The sequence below is a fragment of the Olea europaea genome, unplaced genomic scaffold, assembly GCF_002742605.1.
Source record: "Olea europaea var. sylvestris unplaced genomic scaffold, O_europaea_v1 scaffold1853, whole genome shotgun sequence".
Classification (NCBI taxonomy): domain Eukaryota; kingdom Viridiplantae; phylum Streptophyta; class Magnoliopsida; order Lamiales; family Oleaceae; genus Olea; species Olea europaea.
The window spans coordinates 110,593-128,721 of NW_019236310.1; positions in this window are offsets into that span (position 1 = coordinate 110,593).

Genomic DNA, 18,129 nt, shown 5'->3' on the forward strand with positions numbered 1-18,129 from the left:
CAATAAATTAATTGTGACCTTTATTTATATATTTGTGACCATTAATGGTCACAAATATATAAATAAAGGTCACAATTAATTTATTGATCACATATTATCGAATTAATTAGTCACAGTTTATTTCGAGGTCACAAATTAAAAAATTTATAAGTCACAGTTTATTTCATCGGTAAAAAATCAAAAAATATTATAGGTCACAGTTCATTTATTGGTCACAAATTTTTAAATTAATTGATTATAAATTATTTTTTAGTCAATATTATCAAATTTTTAGGTCACAATTAGATAATTGGTCACATATGACAAAATAATTAGTCACATATCACCGCCACCAATGCTATCGCCAGTTGTAACCACCATCTCCTTGCGACAATTGCTACCATCACCACCATTGTCGACCTTCACCATCACCATCACCATTGTCGACCACCACCACCACCATCGTTAACACCACCAATCACTTACCATGACAGTTGCCCCATATGACATATACATGGTATCAAATAACTATTCATGTTACGTAAGGCGACTATTATAGTGAATGATTATGAATAACATTACTCTAATATATTGGTAGGTGAACAATAGGAAATTCCTGAAAATAGAAAGAGAGAAAGAGAAAGAACTTAAATTAGAATAGATGGCATTTTAACTTCTTTTTCCTTTTTAATACTTTCTCCATAATCCTTTCAATTACGGTCGAGTTATTATTTATTATACCATGATAGAAAACAATAGCTAGATATATCACAATGTTTATAAATTAGCTTCACTCATTTTATTGTTAATATCATCCTATAATTTACAAACAAACAAGTATCCCGATCTGTGTCATTTCAATTGTAATATAAATGCGTATAATTAGCCAATGACATATGACAATTTTTTCCAGTATTTATGTATGTACATTTTGTGTGAACACGATAACGTACAAACCTTAACTAACCTCAAAATTGATTGTTCATTTTAGTTTTATTTCTTCCTGTGCCACAGCTGCCATATGTCATAAGTGTCATATATAGAATCAAGCGTGTCACCTAAACTTGAAACATTGGATAGTAAATTTATTTGTAAGTTACTTATTTTAGAGCATCTTAAAAGTTACTTTGGAAAAAAAATTGATATAAAATGAGTTAATCGGACATATTTGATGACAAAAATAACTCTCTAAATATCTTTACTCACTTCATTTTTAAGTATATTTTAGGGCTTGTTTGATTTTCATTAATTTATTTTATGATTTGTTACTTGAACATTTTTAATCACATATTTATATAATGAAATATTTTACATATTCTCCCAAAATTTTTCTATACTTTTTAATCATACATATTTCTAAAATTACTATTCAAAACTCATTTTCTTACCAATTAATGGGAATCAAACATGCACTTAATAATTTAAAATAGAATTGAATGATTGTATTTTTGGCCAATCTCGATTCTTGCAATGTGGAGTTTTCATTACTCATCTTAGGGTTTAGACAAATTTGATTTTTACTGCAAAGCTTGTGAATTTAGCATTCAGTTTAATCAGTTAAATTATCAACGTTAATTTAATTGCAGTCTACGTATTGGTACCTTTCTTCACAAAAGAATAAAAAAGAAAAAAAGAAAAAAAAAATAAGGTAGAACGGAAAGAAGAAAAGAATGAAACTGAATATAAAAGGTGGAGATTCCTACAAACTTTCGTAGATAGTAACATTTAGCAGATACATAATCACGCATACTCACATCACGTTGGAAAACACTGATGTTTTGCCATTATGGGAAAAAATGGTTTGCTTTAATCAAAATGGAGGGGAAATTGCCATTTGATCCGATCATTTTTCTACGATTGCCTTCGACCATTTAAAAGAGTTAAAAGTTCAAATAGAAATTTTATTACCATTCGTCAAAATTGCCCTTATATTCAACAAAGATAGGACAAGATTGGAAAAAATAAAAATAAATAAACAAATAAATAAAAATTCACCTTGTCTTTTAATCGGGATCCGATCGAAATTGTCATCCTCAAAGTCTACTCAACGCCGATCACCATAAAACTCGATCATTATCTTTAACAATTTTTATTTTTATTTTTTTGTGAGATTATGAGATTGATTAGCCATTTTACATGTTTTGTGAATTTGCGTATTAAATTGCTATTTATGATGCTTATTCTTCATTATTTAAGTAGATTATTGGTTTTAAGATAAATTTTAGCCAAAAAAAAGGAAAAAAGAAGCCGTATGTTGCGGAAAATGGCCATTTCCGACAGTCAACCCATTTATGTTCTTTTTTTTTTTTTTTTTTATCTCATTTGGGCACACTGTAAAAAACGGGAAATACATCCAAACAGCTTAAATAAAAGGAAGGTTTTTAAAAATAGACTAAGAAATGAAAATATTTGAAAGATAGTCTGCAAACAATCATTTTCCCAAAAATACCCCTTATAGAAAAAATGCAACCAAAGTCACTATAATGTATAAAAACCTTCAAATAGGTCCTCAAGAAAATATAGACCAAAAATCTTTAATTAATTTAAATCCCAATATTATAGAAAATTTTATTGATCTAAGAAATGCAACAGAAAATGAATTAAATTATTTAGAAGAAGAACTCAAAGGATTCTTTACAGAATATTTAGATCCAAAATTAAAAAATAAAAATATTTCTATAGATAATAATACAATCAAAACAGAAAATGATATATATAAATTAATTCTTAATTTGAGAAGAAGAATTAAAGAATTAAATAAAATCATTAAAGAAAAAATATTAATAAAAAATAGTGAATTTTATAAATTTTATTGTGACATTTTAGATACTTATAAAGATTTTAATTGGCTCAAAAATATTAACCCCTCTGCTGCACACTCCGAAGAAATGGTATCAGAGCCATGTTACGAACCAAAAATTATGATGAATATAGTAGATGAAGAAAATATAATTGAAGAATTTTTGAGAAAAGTTGAAAAACATAAAAAACTTAGTTATCCTTATTTGCCTAAAAACATCACAAATGAAAATTTTGGAGATATACATAAAAGACTAGAAAATCTAGAACATAATTTACAAATAGGAAATGCTCTTTTAGATAAAAGTTTTAAGGGAAAAGATAGGATTATAATTAATCCACCTCAAGATTTTAGGATAATACAAAAAGAAAATAATAAAGGGAAAAAACATGAAGAAAAACAATATATGATAACAGATGTAGAAGAAATAGAACAAAAATTCTTAGAATCTACAGGAGAGGAGTATGAAGAATATAAAAAACAGTTAGAAGAATTAACTGAAAAAATAGAAAATATAAAGATGAATACTAATCCATCCTCAAGTCAGAATATAAAAGTAGAATTTAGTGGTAATGAAGAACAAGATTATCCTTATGGTACTACAATACCACTTAAGGATGGTATTAACCAATATAGAAAAACACAGAAAAGATAAGAAAACAATTCATAAAAGAAATAAATCCAATGAAATCCTATAATGAACCAATCCACACAACAGGAATATGGTTATATTTAGACTGTGTAGATAAAAATAAGGCTATTGAAACATGGATGAAAAGTACAGATTTAGCAATACAATTTAATAAATGGAAAACATATATAGCTTTTGAATTTATAGAACATACATTCAGAGGAATTATTTCTGAATGGTGGAGAAAGTTACCAGAAATTATTAAAGAAAGAATAAAATATGGAGCAAATAGAACTGAGGTATTAGATAATAGAAATACTTTAAATGAACAAAATATATAGGAGATATTAAAAAGATTCGAAAAAATCTTAAGAACGGAATTCTTAGGAGATAGACATACTTTTAATGAAGAAGAAAGAAAACAAGATGAATATAATCAGGGAATGATTGCAATGGAAAATTTGAAGATATGTGATATGTGTGAGTTAGAAAGATATACATATAAATTTGAAGAATTATATTATATACTTAATCAAGGAGATTATCAGGAAAATAAACCTATATTAAGATCTTATTTTACAAAATTACCATTCCCATGGGGAATTAAGTTATTAAAAGAATATGAGAAATTATTACCTCTAGGAAAAGAGAAAGGAGTTGAAATAGATAGTCTTCGAAGCAGAATTGAATTCACAAGAAGAATGATAGGTATGTGGTGTAGAGAAGCACTAGAAAATAAGAAAACTTATAAAATAAGAAAGAATTCATTATGTTCTTATAAAGATAATGGCCAAACTGAAAAATTTGGATGCCATAAGAAGAAATATAAATCATATAAGAAATATAAGAGAAAATTCAAAAATTATAAAAAATTCAATAAAAGGAATTTTAAATCATATAAAAAATATTTCAAGAAAAGAAATTAGAATAAAAAATTTAAACCAAGAAACATTAAAAAATGTAGATGTTTTATTTGCAATGAAGAAGGACACATTGCCCCTCAATGTCCTAAAAAGAAAGATAGACAAAATATAAAAACTTTTAGGATTTATGAAAAATTTCAAGAAGATAGTGACATAGAACCAATTGAATATTTTGAAAATCTAAAGAGTGAATGCAGTAGCATTTATGAATTAGATACATCCTCATCAGAAGAAGATTATAAGGAGATAGTATATATGAATCAGGAGATACAACAATCAGAAATAGAAATTGAAACAACTGAAGAAGTTGAAGATTCTATAGAAGGTATTAATCAAGAAATTACCTTTGATATTAAAAAATACGCAGGAATTACTAAAAAGATATTAGATTTACAGGAAAAAAGATGTATTCCATCAAGGATTCTTAGGAATTTTACCAAGAGTGAATAAAACAATTGTAAGTATGAATTATAAAGAAATGTCTATCAATATAGAAGATACTATAGGAAAAACAAGAATTCCTATAATTACAAAAGAATGGGTAAAACAAAAATTATCTAAAATCCCAGAGAATGTAAGAAATAAATTAAAATGTATTGAATTAGGAGGAGTCCAGATAATGATAAAAGAATTCTTTAGAGAAGGCATGAATATACCAATAGAAATCTACTGTATGGATAATAGAATCTTACAAGATCCTATAGATGCTCTATTAGGAACAGTTGTAGGAAACTTAGTCTATCAGAAAATAATATTTACAGTAAAATCAAATTATGCAATAGCTTTAAATGATGAAAATATTGACCAAAGTTTTAATCTATACTATAGAATTGGAAACTTGAAAATGTTACGAAAAAGTAAGGCTATTAGTATAAGCATAAAATCAATTTTTGCTTTTAGTACTAGCCATCATAATAATCTAAGAAAAATAACTGATAACATTATCATACGTAAAGATTTTGAGGAATTAGCACAATATATACCTCCTAAAAAATACCAAGAACATGAAGTAACGATACCAGAACAAATAATGCTTGATTTTCATAAACAAGCAAAAGAAATTAATTCTGAAGGAAAATTAATAAGAAAAAATAGTGTCAGCTTAGAAGGAGATAATCTTATTGCAAGATTTCACTCTAGACAAGACTCTAGGATAAGCAGACTTAAAAACTTAAGTATTGCTGAACCATCAAGTTCACAATGTTACATTAAGACAAGATATATAAATCAAGAAGGGTTTAAGAAGAATCTTCTTGTTCTCATAGATACTGGAGCAGATAAAAGTCATGTAAATGCCAAGTTTGTTAATCATTTAATAGATTTTGAAATACCAGAATCATATATATTTAAGGATTATTTGGGAAATAATCTTGAAATAAGAAAATATATTAATTTCCCTCTTATACTTGTAGGAGAGAACCAGAAAGAATATATTAAAGAAATAATTTTATACAAAGATGAGTTATATGGAGTAGAACGTTCACCTATTCTACTAGGAATGAACTTTCTTGAGAAATATAGTCTTTATAAAATTTGTCAAAGATATTTAAAAATAACAGTTGATGATAACCCAATCATCATACCAAGAATAGATGAAAATATGAAATCATTGTTATCATGGAAAGAGTAATAAGTACTAATCCCATGAGTCCATATATTGAAATTACACTCAATATAAAAAGCCATTGTAGAATTAAATTTCATGCTTACTTAGATACAGGAAGTACAATAAGCCTATGCTTACCAAATGTATTACCATCTGAATACTGGAAATACAATTCAAAGAAAATAGTCACTGCTACAACAGCAGGTGGAAATAAGATAATATATAGCAAGTATGCTACGCAAGTACCTTTTCTAATTTCTTTTAGAGAAGTATTTGTTGACACAATATACATGTCAACCACAATAGGATGTGATATTTTATTAGGACAAAATTTCCTATTAAAATATGCACCATTTATACAATATATTGATAAGTATATGTTCACAACACCTTGTGCACATAAAATATTTACACCAAAAATAAATAAAGCTGTTACACTTGCATATAGGGATATAAACCATTAGAGTTCTTCAACCCAACGTGGTGGATGTTGGAGTACAGAAAAATTTAAACCAGTTACAGTCTTAAAAATGACAACAGAAAATAGGTTGGAAAAATTGAAAAAAGAAATTTCTGAAACATATTCTGAAAATCCATTAGAAAAATGGAATACAGACAAAGTAAAGGCAAAGATAGAATTAATCAATCCAGACACTATAGTAAGAATCAAACCTATGAAATATAGTGTTGATGATCAAAAAGAATTTAAAAACCAGATAAAAGAATTACTAGAAGCCAGATTAATCAGGCCTAGTAAAAGCCCACATAGCAGCCCAACCTTTATGGTTAGAAAACATAGTGAGATAAAAAAAGGAAAAACCAGAATGGTGATAAACTATAAAAAAATTAAATGAAGTTACTAAGTTTGATGGATATTACTTACCAAATAAGGATACCCTTATTAAACAAGTACTGAACAAAAAGATATTTTCAAAATTTGATTGTAAGTCAGGGTTTTGACAAATCATGCTTACAGAAGAAAGTAAACCATTAACTGCATTTAGTACCCCCAATCCTTTAGGACAATACGAATGGAATGTAATGCCATTTGGGTTGAAAAATGCACTACAGATATTCCAAAGAAGAATGGATGAGGTAATCAAACCTATTACTCATTTCTGTATTGCATATGTAGATGATTTACTTATTTATTCAAATAATATTGATGAACATATTGAACATCTTGAGAAATTTTGTTATATTATGAAAAAACATGGTATTATACTTTCTCAAAAGAAAGCTGAGATAACTAGAACAAATATAGAATTTTTAGGATTATTTATTAAAGAAGGAGAATTGCAATTGCAATCCCATATTGGAGAAAAATTTTAAGAATTTTCTGAAAAAATCAAAGATAAAAATTGTGCTAAATTAAAAAAATTATTTTCTTTCAAAGTTAAGAAAAAATATTATGTGGTTTTGGGAAGAACAAGATTGCAAAAATATAAGGAAAGTTAAAGAAGAATTAAAAATATTGTCCAATCTTGTAATACCACAAGAAGAAAATTTCTTTATCCTTGAAACTGATGCTTCAAATCATTATTGGGGAGCAGTGTTAAAGGTGAAAAAGAATCATAAAAAATATAAATGTGAAAAAGATTGTTCTTGTCCTGAGATACTTGCAGGTTATACATCAGGGACATTCAAAGAAGTTGAAACAAGATATGAGACGAATAGAAAAGAACTCATTGCTGTGAAAAGAGGAGTTCAGAAATATGAGGATTATCTATACCAAAGAAGTTTTTGATCAGAACTGATAAACTCAAGTTAAAGCATTTTTGAAAAATAATGTTGATCCATCTATTATCAATAGATATATTATTAGGATACAAATTTGGTTTTCATATTTCAAATTTGATATTGAGTATGTAAAAGGTAAAACTAACTTTCTTCCTACTTATCTTAGCAGGAATGGAGCTAGAACAATTAAGGACAAAAGTCCAAATATTTGAGATAAAAGTTTCCTATTTGGAAACCCAAATTCAAAATATCCAAGATAGCCTTCAAGGCAAAAATATAGCCCTTGAGGCAGAAGTTACTTGTACCAAGACTAGTATCTCTTCGCAGAGACTTGTGAATACTAGTGCTCTCCCCGAGGATAAAGGAAAAGAAAAGAAGGTAATAGGAACCCCTTCACAGGGAATACTCAGACCTATTACTGGTAATAAAGATATTCAAGACATCAAAAAAGAAGATAGCTCTTCACAGAGCCAAACTCAATCTAAACTTTCTATTGAAAGGATAGATCCAAAAGATATTGTCAAGATATGCCATGAAGCAAAAATTCCCAGAAAAAATAACCATGAAGAAGTAACACTCTTTATTGTTATCTTCAATATTTTATCAGATTGGTATCTGGAGATCGGAAAGTGGATGAAGACTCTCCACTATTCAAAATACAACAAGATAAATTTTTATCCAGGAGCACCAACCAATTGGGTTCGAAATTGCTTTGAAATAGGAAATATACTCTGTATATATCCTAGCAAAGATCTCAAAGAGATAGTTCAACTTCCAGCCAACATCAGGAAAGCTGTTAAAAGATATACTAAAGTTGTTAAAACAACAAATATATATATCAGATTCTATTCAGCAACCATGGAGTGGGATCCTATTTTTGAATATATGCATCCATCTTTCCATGTGATTAAAATGGAAATCACAAATCAACATTTTTTACCAACCAATCAAAAGGTTGTTAAAAATGGATATCAAGATATTCTAAATATGATGCCCTATAGAAGAGCAAAAGGGTATAAAGAGATATTTGAACATGTAACTCAGATAATTACTGAGAAAGAAAAAATATGGGTTTACCCATCTGAAGATCATATTATTTATTCCAATGCAAGGATGGATACCAAAGAAGAAGATATTTGTTATCTCGATCATTTATTATCCACAATTATATCCAACCAAGTGCACGGATCAGAGGATATGGCTAAAGAATTATGCAAATTACTTTGGAATTACAGTGATCACCATTGTGAATACTGTGTAGTTGAAGATATGAGTCAAGCATCCCTTAATGATGAAGAATTCCCTGCAAAATTCTTTGATTCAAAAATGGAAAAGTGATGGTGACTAAAGTAGCCCTTTATCACTACTTTAATAAAGAAATTTATTAAAGAAAAACTATGGCTACTAGAAGACAGAAGATAATACAAGAAAAGTCTCTATAATTGTGACTACTTCCCACCAATAGTTACAAGTGGCAGACAAACTCAAAAGATAAGGCATCTAATTTCAAAAGAAGAGGTCCACCCAACAAGAAGATAATGAAGAATTCGGTGGAGATAAGATGGCCTAGCTACCCAACAAAGAAAGGTGGAAAACACCTGTCCAAGATAAGATTCCAAAATCTCCTATAAAAAGGGGCATGAAGGAAGGATGAAGATATCTCGAAATAGCTGATCTCTTAAACATATCTAAGAGAAATCTTCTGTAATCTGTATACACCACTTGTATTCAGAAAAATATTAGATAACTTGAGGATAGGAAAGCGTGTAATAAGATAATCACTTATGAAGTCCTAAACTTCATAAGGTGAGTACCAAAGGTATGTAAATATAGTTTGTAAGCATGTACAATTTCAATTTATGAATATCAAAGTAAAGTTTGATATGTTCAACAAAGCTTACATAAAAGGAGTTCGTTAAGTTTCTCATGATTCCTCGGTAGTACAGATAGAGATTTTAAAAGATTTTCAAAACGTTGATTTTAAATGAATGTTAACCATGCCAAAGTACCCGTCTTTAATGAATGGTTTAGAGGAAAAAGACAAATTTCTAACAAAATTGTAGCAGCTTGTGTGTGAGTTATCTTTTAAAATTTTGTTCCAAGTAGGAATTTGATTCTGAAAAGAGTTCGGATAGAGGTGAAAATAGAGACTCTGGATATTGTGAGATAGCGTCTGTGAAAACACGGTTAGTTCTCTAGAATGAGAAGTGCAACCTTAATTGAAAAACCTTTTGCAAAAGCAGTTGTGGACCCAAATGATTTCAAAAACATTTTAAATCTTTACTTGATTCAGAAGATTGATTAAGTACATGCAAATCATCTATAAGAACATACTGGAGGGAAAGTCTGTTTATTTTCACTTGATTATTGTAAGTTATTTACTTGCTTTTACATGCTTATGCTTTAATTATTTTCATGAACAATTCACAAGCATCCACTTCCACTACTAATGATGATAATAATCTTATTTTATTTTTAGATGAAAAAAATGTTTCGTTCTTACTTAAATTAGATAAAAAATCTGATAATATATTTCCTATTGATAAAGAAAAAATTGAAGAAATATATAAAGATATAGATTATAATTGTAGAAATAATATGGGATTTGATCCTGTAGGAATTAGGAGAGAAATAAGAAAAGTAGAAGATATCATAACTAAACATATAAATATACAAGAAGAAATCTCAGAAGGATTATTTAAAGGATACATAACCAAGAAAGGTCAACCTATAATCTTTAAAGAACTATTAACATATAGAGAATATTTAAAGGTATTCAAAAAATTGAAAAATATAGATATAGGACCTGATTGATAAATCCTTAAAGATATAAGATAGATCTTGCAAATAATTTCATTAAGGGTAAAGTAGTACTTTTAATAGAAAAGGCTATTGTGGAAAAAAGGAAGAATTCTCCAGCCATTCTCAAAATTATCCCGTAAAAAACAGATGGCCCAGTCGACAGTTTGGATAAAAAAGTCAGCCCCTTTTTATTTTTTTCTTCTTTTCCTCATTTGTTTTTTGTTTTGTTTAATTTCGTTTTTTTATTATAATTTTTATTGGGAAATAGTTTTAAAATTTCTTAATTGTTTTGTTCACATTTGATTTTTTTGATTAAAAATTCTTTTAAATTATTTTCTCCTCATGATAAAACTTAATTTTTTTTCAAATTTAATTAAATAATAATTATATTCTCTATTTAATTTTCATAACTTTCTTTTGTTTAATTTATTATATTTTTATTATAATTCTTCTGAAAATAGTTTTAAAATTTCTTTATTTATTCATATTATAAATAATTTTTTGTTCGATTAAAATTCGTCTTGATTCTTTTATTTTTATGATAAAACTTAATATTTTCAATTTGAATTAAATAACATTTACATTCTATTTAGTTTTTATATTTTTCCTCTACTTAATTTTTTTTTGTTTTTATTAATTTTTTGGAAATAGTTTTAAAATTTCTTAATTATTTCGTTCATATTATAAATAATTTATTTGATTTCAATTTTTTAATTCTTTTCATTTTATAATAAAAATTAATTTTTTCAATTTTAATTAAATAATATTTATATTTTTTCATTTAGATTTTATAATTTTCTTTTTATTTAATTACTTTTATCTTTATTATAATTTTTTTTGAAAATAGTCTTAAAATTTATTAATTATTTTGTTCATATTATAAATATTTTTTAATTTAAAATTATTTTTAATTCTTTTCATTTTATGATAAAAAAATAATTCTTCAATTTTAATTAAATAATATTTATATTGTCTACTACTTTAATTTATTAATTAGATCATTCATTTTTTGTTAGCATCGGTGTAAAATGAATCTTTGTTTTGTGTATCGTAGTTATAATTTGGTTCGCTTAATTTTCTGAGATTATGTTTTATTCCATTATCTCTTGTTCAATGTTCTAACATTTGAATTTTTATAGGATGTAGTACCATCTAAATGTGGAGTTGAGACGAACGACGGTTAGTGGCTTTCGTAGTTTTGCTACTGTACTGGTGCTGACGGATGATCAGCATGTGGATATGCCATGAAAGTCTTTCATCTAGCCCATGTATCAGTTGAGAGAGATGTAGTACTCTGGGCAAATCATTGATGCACTACTATGTCGACTATCTAGACCAGTCGACGACAATATCTTCCACTTCGACCTCGGGGACAATGTCAATACTTTCTCCATGTTTGAGTTTGCCCTAATGACCGGACTCAAGATTACAGACAATAAAATAGCTCGTGAAGGTACTCAAAGAAGTAATATTGTTATCTAGACCAGTCGACGACAATATCTTCCACTTCGACCTCGGGGACAATGTCAATACTTTCTCCATGTTTGAGTTTGCCCTAATGACTGGACTCAAGATTACAGACGATAAAATAGCTCGTGAAGGTACTCAAAGAAGTAATATTGTTATTTATTATGCATACCTAATTTTTTGTTTATTAAATAAAATAATTTCCTCTTTTTATTGGTGTTCCATGATATAGCATATCGATTTGACCATGGACTTGTTGCGGATTGGGCTTAAAGATGTTCAAAATCATCTGACAATTTTAGTCGAGTCATATTGAGCACCGAGTTCGTAGGTGTCATTGTCATAGAGTATCAATCATTTCAACTTATGGTTAATGAGAACACGGTGCCCGAATATATACTCGCGCGGGGCATAAGGATGTGGCTGAGTGTTGGAAGAAAGTCATGAGAGAGTTGTATGCATATGTACATTCCAACGACCTCGAATCATCACTACTTTGCTGTGGAGATTATCTTCGTTGATTTCGCTATATATATGTACAACTCCTATCATTTCTGTCTGACACAGTGTCAGCTCGAGGAATACCAAGAGCAATAGCTATAATCGTTCCTCTAATGGCTAGATAGCGAGGTAATTGTGCAGGACAGATTAACCATCATATAAGATACGATGATGATGAAACAATCGAGATTGAAATTGTTTATATATATTTTTTAATTTAAAAACTTAGTTTTTAGCTACACGTTATCAAACTAACATATTATTATTCAATTGCAAGGGGGATTGTGACATGTTCACAACAAAGTATATTGAATCTTTAAGTATAGCAGATAACATTGATGGAATCAACCAATCATGAATACAAATTTGGAGGAATAAGTTAGCGTGTGATTTGTATGAATTCAACAGCGATCCGTACATATTGTATATTTAATTGTTTATTTAATTATAAAATAATTGTACATATTGTAAAATTTATGTAAATATTGTATATTCAATTATTTTATTTAATTATAAATATTGTAAAACAAATATAAACATTGTATATGTAATTGTTTATTTAATTATGGAAAAATTTAAATGTTGTAAAATAAATGTAAATATTGTTCATTTAACAACGATATCATTAAACATCTGTCTAATTGTCATTTGGAGAAATTTGATTTGTACAAAATTGACGAATATGCCATGTTGCTTTTAACCTGTCGTACCTACGTGGTAGAGAAGACTCTCCTATAGATATTATTCTAGATGTATGTGGATGTTCAGGACCACACAGTTCAACTTCTAGTGGCAAAAAACTATTAAGAAAATATGATCGAAAACTTTCCACTCGACTTATTTGATAGAGGAAATATAGTCTCAGCATACGTTGCTATCCAATAATTAGCTGTATAATAAGGAGAACATAATGTTCTCATTGCAAAACCTGTATATAGTCATCGCGACTGCATTCTCGCATGGAAAACTCTCTAACTAAAATCAACTACAAGTGCATTTGTTATCAGTCAAATCCATCGTGTATGCCATATTACGTGCACATTTCATGGAGAGGCACAACTTATCTAGTTGTTCCACATTTAACTTTTTTGCAACCTCTGTAGCATTAAATAATTTATTATCTTGAGTCGAGAATAGCACACTCGTACAATTTTGTAATTTCGCACTTTGATCATGAAATCACTGTTGCAGCTTATTACAAATGTTCTAAATCATTGCGAAAATTGGTAACTGTCGATCTTTCTTGAACAATGAATTGAGAAACTCTGTATTATTTGACGTCATCATGTTGTATTGACGTCCTAGAAAATGTGACCGCCCAATGTTCAATCTCCAATTTTGTTAGATAATTCATGCCGGGAATGACTTACTTCATATTTCGACTATAAACTTATTACATTCCTTAAGACTGTAAGTTTCGACCATTTTTCTGAACAATGAAATGATGCATTTGCCCCAATACTGAGTTTTCAGATTACCTTGTATATGTTATATGCAATACTCGTGATATGTTTCGAAAAAACCTTCAGCGATATCATTTATTATAGACGGCCCTCGATCAGTTACAAAGGCAAGGTCCTCAACTTCCTCGATCACTTCCTTTACCTTTGTAAAAATTCAACGCATCGATAGATCATTCTCGATGTAAACTATGTTGAATGCAAAAGGATAATTTTGGATGTTGATGTCTTGATATGTAACAATAATCAACTTGCCTTGGTATCTAGATTTTAGAATTATACCATCTACTAGAATTATGGGTCGCATCGCATTTCAAAATCTCCAAATGCTTTGTCCAAGTGCCATAAAGAAAAACTTAAAGCAATTCTCACCTTCTGTCTCAATAAAAAATGTCAAGCCAGATTAGTTGTCCCCATGTTATGACAATACCTGACTAATTTAGCACAATTCTCCTCGATCGAGTTCATTAAATCCTCCAACATGCATTCTTTAACCTTCCAGGCCTTCTGATAGTTAATGATCACTTCATCCTCTTGATCTCGAGGAACGGCGTTAATGATGCCGAAGATTTGTGGATCGTTCGTGGGTCCTAATAATTGTGCATTATTTATCGACTAATAAACCATGATTGAGTTTGCCTATGATCAATTCGATGAATTCCCATTTCTCAAATATGTTTTCGTGTGTATACTTGCGAACTACAAATAACTCATTCGTGTCCATCTTAGTCGCTTGCTAATGCTAATGACAAATTTTATCTTGAACTCAAAGATGTATTTTAATGCCATCCAGAGCACAGTTTTCTGCAAATCTTTCTTTGTTTCAAATAGTTGCTCGACATGTAAATCCTCATCATTGGGAACCACAAGCAAATAATTAGAGGACGTTCCACTAGATCCAATCCCTGAGCTCCCAACCCACTCATATCTCTTACAGAATAAAGAAATCAAATCATCATTTTAAATTCATTTTCATTGTCATGATTACTGACGAAATTCTGTGCGTAACAACAAGATCCTGATGAGGAACAACTGTTTCAGGAGTAACCATATCATCCTTACGAGCTATGTTCACTATGTCCCAAAAATCATTGGCATTGTCATCCTCTCCATCCAAATATCTATTTTACCTTCTGTGATATCATTCTTCACTAAAGTCATCTAAAGAGGAGCGAGTGCATTTTGTTCAATTCAAATAAATAATTTACTTTAGCTTCAGAAGTAACCTTCATAACCTTCATAAGTGAAATCGGAATAATTTCCTTTATATTTTTTTATTTTCAATTTCCCTTCTAGCTTCTTTAACTCATTAAACCGTAAATTCACGTGACTAATAAGTTGTAATGGCTTGTGAACGAATGAGATTAACTCGTCATTTGTGAAGTCCGAAGTAGAGCCCGTTTTTCTAAACTTTTAAACAAGAAAGAGTACAAAAGTTTCATCTCTCTAGTTTATATATATATATACTCTATATATATATATATATATATATATATTTTTTTTTTTTTTTTTCCTGCTTGTTTGAAATTTTCAGTTCATGTCCGAGTCTTGATAATTGTGTTCGGATAGAAGTTCAATTTATTGATCTTAAAAACTTCCTCGTCAATGTCTACTGATTTCTCTGTCGTATCTTGAAAAACAGACGCTCAAAAAAACCAAGCACTTACTATGATGGAGTGAATCTGTCACAAGGACATTGTGTATTAATAAATTTATATCGATTAGCTAATTTCTCAAAAAAATCACTATTCCAAAACTCATTTGAATTAATAATACTTTCTAATGTAATTGTTGCTTCTCAGGGTTTGAAATCATTGTTTTATTATGATGCGATTTTAGATGTATTGATATTTAATCTTGCATGACAGGAATTTTAGCTGAGGTGTAAGATATAATCTGTAAAATAATTAATCAATAGCCTAATCAACTTTTGAAGATAGTTGATATGCAATGATCGAGAACTTATATTAATAAGATCAGTGTTTGAGCTCAAATTTTTAAGAATAAATTAAACATATGAAAAAAAATTGAATTTATAAAATTATTTTATTGAAAAATGTGTGATAGAAAATGAGTTCAAGAATAAAATTTAAAGAATGAACTTGAATGCTAGAGTTTGTGTAACAAACAAATATGATTCCTTTGTATTATTTATAAATAGTGGCGAATTTGGGAATGTTGATTAGCTAGGACGATAGTCGATTGTTGACCGTCAATCGTCAATAATCGTAATAGCGAGTTAATTTTAATTATATTTAATTAAATAATATTAAAAATTCTTCAATCAATATGTAAAAGCTCTAGAATGTAAAAATCATACACATGAAAATATAATTCGATATCCAATTTTCAACATCAATTTATCATTTATCACGAATCACAGATATCGCATATTTACAAATTCCCCAATTTTTCATAAATTATTACAATTCACATACTAAATCACAAATCAAATGATCGATACATATAAAATATCACTTCAAGACTTCAAGCTCTAAATGAAAATGGCATCAAAATGAACTAAAATTTATTTTTTTTAAAAGAAGAAGAAGAAGAGAAGAGGCTGACAGTTAATGTCACAGTCAACGACGGAGGCTTGGTATCCGTGACAAGTCACAACCACGACGGAAGGAGATACGAGAGAATCAGAGATAGGGTTTGCTTTGCAGTTTGCAATTATCGTATAATTGTATTGCATTTGGAAAATTGGAGCAAATGCAATACATGCAGACTTCAACAGCAAGCCTTTGGGCCTAATATTTTCAAACCTTATTAAAAAAAAAGGGCTGAAAACAAAAGACCCACTAGTTTTTTTGAAAAGGAAAAAAATTGACAAATCTCTCGTCCCCTTCCCTGTCCTTTGTGAAGTCGAAGAAGCGATGCTACGTTTCCAACATGTAATTTTTGGAGTCGCTGGATGGTAACTCCGTCCCTGTTACATCCTAGGATTACATTGTTCCAAAATATCGAATTATACATCTTGTTTTTTGTTTAACGTGGTATCATAGTGGTTTTGATTATATCGAGGTTAAACTGGTAATCACTTTTGTTTTTTGAAGAGTGGTCTCTCGTGCTATTCGTCCAACCAAAATTTTGTCATTTTTGTTTCTTTAAATATATTTGTTTGGTCAATTAGTAGCTCCCATTGTTGTCAACTGTCCCTTTGATAGCCTTGATGTAGTTGGCGACTTGTGGTACTATCAGGAGGCTGCCATGCTCTTGAAAGATGAACATTCTTGGACAGGTGGAATCAGAATTTGGACAGCGACAATAGATTTTAGAGTCTCTTGAACATAGAATTTAATAAACTTTAAAAGTTATTATAAATTCAGTTGTTCTAATTGTGATTATTAAAATCTAGGTATACCCTATGATATTTTAATAAATCTCAAGAAAATCTATTAAAAGGTAAATATTCCTAAAAACTCGTGGATTTATAAAGATTTTATTATAAATGAATTTTAGGAGATTTAGAAAAGTTTCAACTTAAAAATTTACCTAACAAACTCTTATGAAATTTCAACGTTTTAATGAGATTCTTATCGATTATGTGAAAATCTGTTCAAGTTCACGAAAATCTAAATCTCCGATCTAGAATTTGATGCGTCTGTGGTTTGCTTATTTGGGTAGATATATAATGTACTCTTATATATAGATCCAGCCAACAATGTTGAAATTTGATGAATAATATAATTTTTCCACGCAAAAACGAGCCTCACAATAGAACTCATTGGCAGGAGTCCTTCTGTCTGCTAGGTTTTGGACAAAATTCTATAGTTTATGCTATCAAATTAAGAGTTCGTTATTCTGGTGGAAAGTAATAGTTTTATTTATATATTAGTAGTAGTAGTTTTATAATTATCTAGATTAGTCTCTTATGTATTTATGCTTAATTTAGAGTTTCTCTTTTTCTTTGATTGCAAGAATGTAATTTGGGTGAAAAGAAAACGAATTTCAAGAAATTGAATTGTTTAGAACTTGTGTTTCCTATGAATTGTCAATTTAATTTGTTGATTGGTATAATTTTTCACGTGAAAATATTGAAAATTTCATCTTTTAGTATTCGTTTGGCTTTGTTTTTTATGAAAATTATTAATTAAAGGGATTTTTTAAATTTTTTTCCAATTATGAATGAAATATAATATATATATATATATATTGGAAAACCAATTCCTTCCTTCCTTCAAAAGGTAGAAAATGGGTCACATGGAGGGGGGGCG